The sequence below is a fragment of the Anolis carolinensis genome, chromosome 2, assembly GCF_035594765.1.
Source record: "Anolis carolinensis isolate JA03-04 chromosome 2, rAnoCar3.1.pri, whole genome shotgun sequence".
NCBI lineage: Eukaryota > Metazoa > Chordata > Lepidosauria > Squamata > Dactyloidae > Anolis > Anolis carolinensis.
The window spans coordinates 50569339-50581749 of NC_085842.1; the positions used below are offsets into that span (position 1 = coordinate 50569339).

General features: G+C 38.8%; 1 protein-coding gene across 5 annotated transcripts in view; it reads left to right on the plus strand.

Moving 5' to 3' along the window:
* Positions 1–12411, plus strand: part of chl1 (cell adhesion molecule L1 like) — a 305075-nt gene that overhangs the window by 169110 nt on the left and 123554 nt on the right. For all 5 annotated transcript variants that reach the window (XM_016991664.2, XM_062969716.1, XM_008105361.3 and 2 more), the window contains exon 3: positions 591–670. The gene's annotated coding sequence lies outside the window, so the exon portion shown is untranslated. The remainder of the gene's footprint in view (positions 1–590; positions 671–12411) is intronic.

The window sequence follows — 12411 nt, forward strand, 5'->3', positions numbered from 1 at the left end:
GAGTTAACTCTTCTACCTGTTTGAAAAGTGAATTGTCACTCCTTGAATGCTATAATAACACATTTCTGATACTGGCTGATATTGATACTGATATTCTGATATTGATAGTAAGATATCAGATATTGATACTGATATTCTGATATTGATAGTCCTATCCATATTTTAAGAATACTTCATATCGTTTATCACATGTATGATGATACTGTGCCTCATATTTGCTGATGCACTGGTTTATAAGATTGAACTATAAGTTACTATTACTCATGTTAAGTACTAATTTTCATCTTATTAAAGATTCAATTCTCCTGAAAGCCTCAATGCAAAACATTTCCATTAGTAGAAGCTATTGAAATAAGATGATGATCCAATAAATTATGATATTATGCTACTTAATAGAACGTGTCAGAATCTTTTATTAAGATTATGCATACTCCATTCCACTTAGATCTTGGCTAAAAAGTTGTGCCGCTTGCATTTTAATATGTGAAATCAAAGTACTCACATGAAAGGTTTGAGTATTATAGTATCTGGCATACCTTTTATTACTTCACATGCCTGCATATTGATGCACTTGTTTGTTCTGTTTTCAGACTTTCAAAGTATTCTGTAAAAGAAAAGAAAAACCTAAGGGACATTCTCTACTTATTCCAGTACTTTCCCTGAAAAACAGGTTAGTAGCGTGAAAACTGTAAAACTACAACCTACTTGTGTTGCCTTATTTCCAGCCAAACTATGATGTTCTGCATTACAGATTATTTAAGACAAATGTCAGTCAAATCAGTTATCCAGTATGATACCTCCAATTATATACTGTGCGTTATATACAGCAAACTATGAGTTATTGATTCCCCCAATGTCAGTCAGTATGACTTAAGACTGAGTATAAATACAAGCCTAAATATCTTCAATCCAAGTTCAATACATTGGTCATGATATGACATGGGGACTCTGTAAATTTTATTTCTAGGTAAATGTTTGAGGATTGAGATGTTAATATTATTTATTTATTTATTTACAGTATTTATATTCTGCCCTTCTCACCCCAAAGGAGACTCAGGGCAGATCACAATGAACATATACATAGCAAACATTCAGTGCCATTAGACATACAACGTATAGACAGACACAGAGGCAATTTAATATTTTCCAGCATCTGGCTTCATGAGAGTATGCTCGATTCCAGCCACAGGGGGAGCTGCTGCTTCACCGTCCACTTGTCACACCGAGTCCTTGATGGAGTACTTCCTCATTCTTCCACACACTGCTGGAAGTTTTTATGGTGTCATAAATTAGTTATATTAGCCTCCCCACATAAAGCCATACCTACATTTTCTACTTAACAAATGCAACTGTCTTTTGAGTTGCATAGGTCAACAGCGAGCTAGGCTATTAAATGGTTGGGAGCTCAATCCGACCAGGGCTGGCTTCAAACTCATGACTTCTTGGTCAATAGTGATTTATTGCAGCTGGCTACTAACCAGCTGCGCCACAGCCCGGCCCATAGTATTGATGCTAAGGAGACACATGCTTGACTTCACAACTCACGGTGCCAAAATTAATATAATAAATTGCTGAGGTGAAATATGTACAGAATTTTGTCAGAAACATCTGATAGGTTTTTGAACTGATCAGTCCCATTACACTTTAAAATATCTATAATTATTGTATCACATATTTTTATATTCAAGAATTCATTTCATCAAATGGAAGAATTGACAAATAGCCACAAAGATCACTGCCTACACAATATTATACCACTGCCACATTGGATTTTTAAAAATATTTCACAACATTTTATGATGGCAATGATATATATATATGAGAATGTTCTACATGTGGTCTTGCTTGTGTGCTCAATGGATGGCCATTTATGCACTGCCAAAAGAGAAGAAATTCTCATCAAAACAGTAGAATAGGGAGCTGTGGAAATATATATATATATATATATATATATATATATATCTCAAAATTGGTTGAAAAGAGATCACAGATAGGCAATGAAATGTGGGTATACTTATTCATATAAAAAGAAAAGATTTAGAATCAGCCACACACATTTTAATAAAAAATACAATGCAGTTCATTTTAATAATGAAAATTGTATTACCACTGCAGTAGTGAAGGTAGGGTCTAAATAACGTGTGTGTCTGTTTGGTCCAATTGCTAAAGATTGTTGGACAACTCTAAAGCCCAGTTATTCTTCCTTATATGTCTACTTTAAAACCAAACCTGTGGTGCTTAAACTCAAACACTATGTAATTAATTAGTGCTATGATTCAGCTTTCAATGGAATTTGCAGTGTCAAGAGGAATATTCAAAATTCTCAGCCAAATAGCTCTAGTATTTCACCAAATTATAACTCACAGATCCCATAGGATGTTGCCATGGCAATTTAAATAGAATGCTAGTACTCTAATTATTTAGAAAGAAAGAGCTCTTGAACTGAACAGCTCCTCTAATAGACAATGACTAAATTTGTGGGTTGTCCTTATTCAAACAGAAGACTTCTTCTGTATATTAGTGCATATGACCTTCTAAGTCCAGTAGCCACCCTCTACAACCACAGGCCACTTTACTTGCTAGGGAATGTACTATTCTCAAATCAGTGGGAGTAATGTGTGAAAAAAAAGATTGGAAAAATAAGTAATTTTTGTCTGAGAATAATTTTAAAACATTTTAATTCTAAGGATTTAAGAATGTCAAAAGTGGAGAAAAAACAAATAGCTAATACAACATGACTGGAAATAACTTGGATAGAAACTCTTCAATGGGCTTATAGTTCAATAAAAATGAAAGAAGGTACCATACAATCACAAGAAAGTAGTGAGAGAAATAAATGAGTATAGATAAAGCAGATGAAGGAATGAAGGCAGAGGCATCAAGACCTACAAGATGGTCCTAACCTACAGGATAGGGGCTGGGCTGTGGCGCAGCTGGCTAGTAACCAGCTGCTATAAATCACTACTGACCGAGAGGTCATGAGTTCGAAGCCCGGGTCGGGTTAAACCTCCGACCATAAAAAAAAATAGCCCCGGCTTGCTGTTGACCTAGCAGCCCCGAAAGACAGTTGCATCTGTCAAGTAGGGAAAATTTAGGGACACTTTATGCGGGAGGCTAATTTAACTAATCTACAACACCATAAAACTGCTCACGAGGAAAAGAAGAGGAAGAACAGCCATCAATGGACGGTGAAGCAACAGCTCCCCCTGTGGCCGGAAATCGTGAAGCTGGAAAGATGTTAAAAAATGCCTCTGTGTCTGTCTAAAACTGAATGTTGTTTGTCTATTGGCATTGAATGTTTGCCATATATGTGTTCATTGTAATCCGCCCTGAGTCCCCTTCGGGGTGAGAAGGGCGGAATATAAATACTGTAAATAAATAAATAAATAAATAATACAGAAAGGGAGGGAGGGTCAAGTAGGGGCTGCACCTCCTCTTTTTTATTACACTGGAATCAGATCCTGCATTGACATCGCATTTGGTGCAAGGAACTTTGGGAAAAATACACACACCACATGTAACTTATAATATGTTGTATTGCTGCTAAGGTACCTGTATTTAGATTTAAGATGCAATTTTCATTTATAATTGGCTGCCATGAAATCAATAGAGAGGAAATCCTACACCAGGGCTTGCATTTTTGGACACCTTTGAAGGTCCACACCCACTAGAAAATCCTTCTGCCAGCCTTCTGGCATTCTATTTATTTCTCCTTCATGTCTCTTCATGTTTTCTTGCTCTTGCATGCCCTCCTTTCTAAACATGTATGGAGTGGCACACAGGAGGAAGATAATATAAGAAGGTCCTTAAACTTGAGGTGAGAACTTCCATTTGACAATAATAGCCCACATTTGTCAGCTTTTTTATTTGTTTATTTATTTAATTTACAACATTTCTACCCTGCCCTTCTCACCCAAGGGGACTCAGGGCGGCTTACAACAACCGGCAAAATTCAATGCCAAACAGATCAATAAAAACAGCAACACATCTATTTATTCATTGGAGGTCTGCTGCAGACATTAATTGCATATGGAGTTAGAAGTTCTATTCTTTCATTACACAGCAAAAAAGTTAGAGAAAGCAGTAAACACATAAGTATCTGTTGTGATGCAATCTTTCATTGTCTAGAGTGACAAAGTGCAATTTAAATTACATCTGTGTCATCTTTATGTGGTTATCAATATGCAGTAACAGCATTATTTAGCAATGCATGAGTGCTATTGATGTGAGCAGAAATTTACTCAGGTTTTTGCTTAATGATTTTGTTGTTTCATCACACTATAGTTACAAATAGCTGACAGGAACATGCTAATTTTTGGTTGTTGGGTAGACATCTCAATGTATAGTAGGAGATTATATTGGAGGCTAACATTACACATCCAAATTTTCAATTAGCTCATTTTTATGGGAATCATCTCCCTTTTAAAAATCTACAATTATAATGCATTTTTCTATACACTGTGAGTTGAATGTGCTTCGATGTCTTAGGAAATATTGGCCTCTTTTTGGTTGTTTTAAAAGAGGCCTCTTCTGCAATTAAGGAAGACTTTTTTACTTCCTATGTCTAATGGTCCCTTGGTACCATAAGTCTTTCAGATAATCATGGACCTCATACTGTGAAAAGCACTCCCTCAAATGGAAAATACTTCTTAGTACAATGCTAACTGCTGTAGTAAGTTGCTTCAAATTTCATTAAAGTAGCTCTCACATTGGGACTTGTCATGGTTTCAGATAAAGAGCCTTCTGAGTCTAGAATGAGTAAAATGCCTTTTCCTTAGCACTGGGGGGAAAGTGTCCATACAAGTGAAATAACGTATGTTGTTTCCAGGTAGAAAAAGCTTGTTTTGCCTTATCAAACTTTTGCAAACACAACCACCATCAGTCATCACTGTTTTCCATATTGTCTTACCACCCTTAGTCTGACTCTGGAAAGTCACTAGACTTACCAGTTACATATGGAGAGCCATGTTACTCTGTTATACTAATAAACGGTCTTGTGTCTATAACCCATCATAAAGTATTATCCTGAACTACAAGTATTGTGTGTGCACATGAGGCACATGATGTGGAAATCATACAGACTGTGATAATTGCCTTATTTAGGGTAACTATTCACAAATGTGTGTGTGTGTGTATGTCTATGTCTATGTATATATGTATATATTGAAAGTGATTGTAGGCATCTTTCTATTTAAATAAATTCACATGTTGTGAAGAGTCAAAACATAACTCTTTAAACCACAGAGAAAAATGAACCCTTTCAACTGAATTCATCTAATTTATACAGAAATGTGTATTTCAGGGTTCATTCTTCCATGTGATAGAATATCGTGGCAGGCTGAAATATTCCCCCACTGTATTGCTTTGTCACCATTTCAGATGTCAGATTTATAGCTATTTATTCTTCCAGTGTCTGGCTTGTGTGTCTTATGTAGCAATCAGCACACAATGTTTATACAAAGGTTGCCCAAGTGGGGAACATTTTAATAAAAATAGTAAGAATTATTATAAAAGATTATGGAAAGAACATTCAAATTATCAAGGAGAAGAAAACAAAGAGCTTTTTCAGTTCCCCAAATCCCAATGAAGAGAATACTTCTCAAGCCCCTGTCATTTTCCCCACAGCCTTTGAACAGATTTGCTAGCACATGAGAAGACATCTTAATCGTGACTTATTAGCATGCTAACAGGACAATATTGGTAAAGCTATAGCTTGCTAATCCTCACCTATCTCCATCTCCCATGTCACATAGAATCATAGAATCATAGAGTTGGACCATCCAGTCCAACCCCCTGCATTCAAAGCACCCCCGACAGATGGCCATCCAGCCCCTGCTTAAACGCTTCCAAAGAAGGAGCTTGCATCACACTCCGGAAAGTGTGGTGGAAGAAAGCCACGTGAGGATCCTGATAGCTTATATAGCCTTCTGAATCTCATTTGTCTTCCCCATCAGCCTCTTGATGTTTTGCAGAGGAGGCATATGGGGAGAAGCCAGGAGAGAATACAAGCAGAATATCTTCACTGCTGAAGAAAATCTTCCCCTGCCTCCATGTTTTCAAAAACTGCATCATTTTTGAAGCTGGCAGCATGTAGAAAAAATATTGAATTATTTATTTTCTCTTGCAGAAACAAATAATTTAACACAACACATCACTGTTAGGAATTCACTTGCCCACAAATCCCTTACCCTTTGTACAATGTGAGGTGTATCTACTTACCCTACCTGTCACAAATTAGTCATCAGAGACCTTTGGAGATCTTGTGCCTCTTTGATAGAGTGAATGGAGAAGCATAAGATATAAAAGATTGAGAAACACTTCTCTGTAGAACATAATAGATCTATAGGTGTCCTTTGGGGCGCTACTCTGCAGCCTCTTGCTTATCTGTTTACCCTCAATTGATTTATTTATGTAGTCCTACACAGTGAGATCCATCTCGTCAGTATGAATTTTAACATAGGAGTCTGATTGCCGAGACTTGAAGGAGGAGCAGAGAAGAGAGGACAGACTCCCTGTGCTGGAATTGAGCTCAAATGAATACTGATTGGTTTGATCAAATTATAACCACTTCTGCTAATTTTGCAAGATTTGAGTTAAAAAATACAGCGATAATATGAACTCAATTGAATATACGTTTGTGTTTAGATCTCAATATTAGAATGGTTTTTATAGTAATGGGCTTGATTGCAGTAGCCTCTAGAGCTTTTTAAAAAAACTGTGGTATATTTCTTGGGAATAGCAGAAGACAGCTTGTAGCATGCTAACCACTACATTTATCAAATTCATTCTCGCAGCAGATATGTGCATCCATAGGGCTGAAGAGCAGTTGCTCTTGCCTTCAGTCAGCCATCATTCCAAGATTCCTAATTTTCAGTTTCATAAGAAAAATATCCAACTCATGCAGAAGATGAGATGTGTGGTAAAGTCTGAGACTAGTATTCTGCCATTCCATTTTGTAAACAATACTGTTCCCACAATTTGATGAAATTTTAAATCAATGAATTTGGTTATATCAATGATTGACATGCTTTCAGTCTGGAAGTGTCATGTCCTGGGAATCTTTGACATTGTACAGTTATTATACTATTATTCTACTTTAATTGCCATGCCATGGTTTTGTCATACGGAATCCTGGGATTGACAGTTTAGGGAGAGGCATTTAGGATTCATATCCAGAGAACTAAAGAATTTCACCACTCCATAGGATGGAACAAAAGCAGTTAAAGCAGGATCATAGTGCTATAACTGCATAGTGTGAAAGTGTTCCCAGTTTATTTTGAAACCATTTTGTTCTTCCTAGGTAGGTAGGAAGTGATTTCAAAAAGAAACAAACACCACAAATCTGAGTATACTGTTGCTGTGACTAGTCAGTACTACCACATCTCTTTAAATGGTAGCAATAAAAACAGGAGTTCACAATTGTTCTCATTCAAGACTTATTTGTTTTATCTGAAATTATAAAGGAAAGGGGCCATGTTTTATTACAAAAAAATTGACTTCCAAAATTTTTGAGGTGGTCAAAATAGAAACAATGCAAGTTAACGGATGTAAAAAAAAAAAAAAAACAAGGGCCCCTTTTCCTTTAGAAACAGTATTTCTGATATAGTCAGTTTTGCAAACCCCTACCTTTTCATATGAAACTGAATAACAACACTAGACTACATTGCAGGGTTGTTATGTAGCACTCTGAGATCCCACAACCAAATGGGCATAGGAGTATTCTGTTCATATCCCTGCCTCCAGAAATAAGGATGGGTTTTACTGGAATAAATTTGTATTGTTACTATCTGTCACACTCAAGGCAGCAGAGCACCAAGAACCATACACGGAGGCCAATAAACTATCTAATATCTTTATTAAGGAAATATATAAGAATGATAAAAGCAAGTAGAAAATATAGTCCAGAAGCAGACCTTCCAAATAAGGTCAAATATAGTCCAGAAATAGTTTGTCCAATAAATGATATTAGAGTCCAAAGATAAAATCCAATAAACTGAAACACACACTATTGCCAAGCAATAGTGTGGGGAATTGTCCAGGGTCTTTCAAGGTCCAAGGTAAAATCCACAACAAGGCTGGAAACAAAACTTGATTCTAGGAACAAGGTCCGTGACTATGAACAAGGCAAGGCAATTCTTGAATACTTGAATAAGCAAGGCAAGGAAACTGGATTTGCGGACATTGCGAAGTCCACACAAGGCTGGAACACGATTTCACTCCTGAAGCTGCTCTGTTGTCTCCGCATGGAATCAACCGTGCCAGGCACCTTTAACTGGGTCTCGTTTTCCCGCCAAACAGGTGTCCAGCGTTCTCTTTCCCTAGAGAACAACAAACGAAACCCAACTGTCCAGATGTGAGACTCCCTGGATTTTCCCAGGGGAAACATGGCTAATCAGTGTCTTGTTTGGCTGCAATTCTTAAGCTCCTGCGAACCCGCTCTTTCACTCCCCTGTCTGCAGCAAAGGACTGTCTCCTAGCGAAGGGAGGTGAGAGCTGCTCAAGGTCTGTGTTAATTGGTTTTTGGGCAAGAACATCAACATCAGGCATCTGGAAGGATTCTGGCTGTTGTTGATCCGGAGAAAACCCCATGTTTTCATCCTCATCTGCCACAGGGACACTAGGAGCGGGACTACAAGGCCCATGAGGCATCACACTATCAAATGTTTACAGTTTGAAACAGGTTCCAAGTAGAAAAGCTGTCAATCTTACAAGTGAGAATAATATATATATATATATATATATATATATATATATATATATATATATATATATCCCCCCTAAGTACTGCATTGCATTTTCTCCTTAGTTTTTTCCCCCAAATAATTCTTACTAAACATACACATTCTGTTGAGGTTCGTGACTTCTCTTGTCTGCATTAGGGCAGCCAAATGCTACCTGTTAAGGACTTCGGTGCTTTGTAGGCTTCTAAATGTCAATGAATGTGAAATGAGTCAACTGGCCCACCCCTCTGCAAGCAAAATAGTAATGTTGTAGCAATCATGCTTATAGGATATATGTTGCTAACATACCACTAGGCATTGCCTCTTCCTTGAAATTCCTGAGGCTGCCCTTGAATAAGACATTGCTGGGAAAATGATGAGACAATGATATGTCATACAAATGTCAGTGATGCTTTTTCAGAATAACAACACACATTTGGCACTATAGCAGTGCTGTCATGATATTTTATCCAGGGTCTGCAACATTTCTAACCATTGATGGCTTTCCTCGATAGGTCATACTTTTTTACTATTATAAACAAAGCTCAAGAAGAGAAACTAAGAGGTGGACAAAAACAGGTATTTCTTTTCAGAATAATTAAAACTGAAAGGCAGTTATTAGCTCTACAGCAATTGCATGTTGAGTGTAAAATAAGAAATATTACAAAGGAATTTTCAAAAATTCCATGTTTCCTGAAAGCAGGGCCAGCCCTAGGTAATTTTCAAGTGTAAGTGAATAGAATTTTGCCCCCCCCCCCCACCAATCACTGAAAAATAAAAGCGTTGGATAAGCAAAAATGTTGGATAATAAGGAGGGATCAAGGAAAAGCTTATTAAACATCAAATTACATTATGATTTTACAAATTAAGCACCAAAACATCATGTTTTACAACAAATCAACAAAAAAAGTTCAATACATGGTAATGTTATGTAGGAATTACTATATTTATGAAGCCTTTCACAACATGTTGTTATTATTATTATTATTATTATTATTATTATTATTTTCTGCCAAAGAGTGCTGGGGTCTCATCAAACCGTAGCTCTCTTAATTCCATAGTATTGAGCCACAGCAGTTAAAATGGGGTCAAACTGCATTAATCCTACAGTGTAGATGTTCCCAAAGAGAGAGAGAGAGAGAGAGAGAGAAAGAAAGAAAGAAAGAAAGAAAGAAAGAAAGAAAGAAAGAAGAGGCAGAGCTCTATGTCAAAAAGATGGATAAACTGGTTTTTGGCAGATGCTGTGTGTCTCTGTACATTATATATCTATATAATGTCCAGGGTGGAAGAAAGAACTCTTATCTGTTGGAGGTAAGTGTGAATGTTGCCATTGGTCAGCTTGACTAGCATTGAATGGCCTTGTACCTTCAGAGCCTGGCTGCTTCATGCCTGGGGGAATCCTCTGTTGGAAGGTGTTAGCTGGCTCTGATTGTTTCCTATCTGGAACTCCCCTCTTTTTTTTAGTGTTGTTCTTTATTTACTGTCCTAATTCTAGAGTTGAAGGAGGAACACCTCCCAACAAAGGATTCCCCCAGGCAGGAATCAGCCAGGTCTTGAAGCTGGCTTTTCAATGCTAATCATGGTGATTAATCACACTTGCATCCAACAGATAACAGTTCTTCTTCCCACCCTGGACTTTTCATTGCCCTGAAGAGGTCGGGCTGCAGCCGCAGCAACAGTGTGATGCCTCATGGGCCTTGTAGTCCTGCTCCCAGTGCCATCGTGGCTAATGAAGATGAAAACATGGGGTTTTCGCAGGCTCAGCAAGAGCCGGAATCTTTCCAGATGCCTGATGTTGATGTTTTTGCCCAAGAACCCATTAAAACAGACCTTGAGCAGCTCTCACCCCCTTTTGCTAGGAGACAGTCCTATACTGCAGACAGGGGAGTGAAAGAACAGGTTCGCAGGAGTCTGAGAATTGCAGCTAAACAAGACACTGATTAGCCATGTTTCCCCTGGGAAAATCTAGGGAGTCTCACATCTGGAGAAAGCTGGGTTTCGTTTCCTGTTCTCTAGGGAAAGAGAACGCTGGACACCTGCTTGGCAGGAAAACGGGGCCCAGATATAGGTGCCTGGCACGGTAGGTTCCGTGCGGAGTCAACGGAGCAGCTTCAGGAGTGATTTCATGTTTCCAGCCTAGTGTGGACTTCACAAAGTCCACAAACCCAGTTACCTTGCTTTGCCTATCCAAGTATTCAAGATTTGCCTTGCCTTGTTCCTAGCCACGGATCTTGCTTTAAGAATCAAGTTTTATTCTCGACCTTGTTGTGGTTTTTACCTTGGACCCTGAAAGACCCTGGACGTTTCCCCACACTATTGCTTGGCAATAGTGTGTGTTTCGGTTTCTTGGATTTAACTTTGAACTCTAATATTATATATTGGACTTTACATTTCTGGACTAAATTTGACCTTCCCTGAAAGGTCTGTTGCTGGACTATATTTTTTACTTGTTTTTATTATTCTTATATATTTCCTTAATAAGGATATTAGATAGATATTGGCCTCCGTGTCCAGTTCTTGGTGCTCCGTTGCCACGGGCGTGACAAACAGAGAGGGAGGGAATCTGCACACGCACACGCCCTGCGTGCCCCTCCCTTCCCCTCTCCTCCAACAACTAGGCCTGGAGTTTGCTGGCATGCTTGCCCGCGCGAAACCGCTGCAAGAGCGGGCTTCCCTCCAGCTCCTTCGATTAAAGCAGGGCAGGGAGCTAGATCAGGAAGAAGAAGCCAAGCTCTTTTTTTCTTTCTGCCCCTTGGCCTTCCTTTTCCCTCCATCCGAGAGTGCACGAGCAGGCCTCCCCCTCCCACCTTCCTTCCCAGCCATGAGTTTACCAGGCTGTGGGTGCCCACATGCGCTTGGGGAGGAGGAGAGGAGAAGGGAAGTGGCACAACGGCACCTTTTCTCCAGGTGAGCCTGGGAGGAGGAGGCGGGGTGCACGCGTATGCATGCACGCATGTGCGCACATGTGAGGGGGAAGGTGAGGTGCGCCCGGAGGGCATGCCCCCCCAACGGGGAGAGGAAAAAAAGACAAAAAAGAAGCTGCTCATTTAGGGCATCTACGCCTCAACTGCGCCCCCTAGAAGATGGCGCCTTCAGCAACCACGTAGTTTGCCTAACAGTTGAACTGCCCATGCCTGAAAGTAAGAAAGACCTGTGAAGAAAAGTTTATGACAAAGAAAAACAAGCCAAAGAAAGAGCAAACAGAATCATAACTGATTCTTATACGTAGCAAGTCATCTAGGAATACCAGTGCTGTGAATTTGTGCTTAATATCAGTTTCCAAGATCAAATTGACTGGTACAAATTTAATATAAGAACCATCTGCAAATATCTGAAGTTTTATCATGTGGAAAGTGGGGTGAACCTTTTTCCCTCTTGCTCCAAACAGTGGGTCCCAAAGCAATGAATTAACATTATGAGAAGATTAGTCTAAGCTTCAGGAAGAGCTCTTGATGATAAGACTATTCAACAGTGAAATAGACTACCTCAGAAGTTGAATGGCTCCCTTTCATTTGAGCTTTTCAAACATTTCAGAGATAATGTGACCATAGATTCCTGTACATTGAAAAGCTTGGACTAGACTGCCATTGGGGACCTTTCTAATTCAATTATTTTCTGATTTAAATACATCTGCAAACTTGAGGAACCAAGGGTCGTTCAAAATAAATTGAAATAATAAAACAACCTGAGA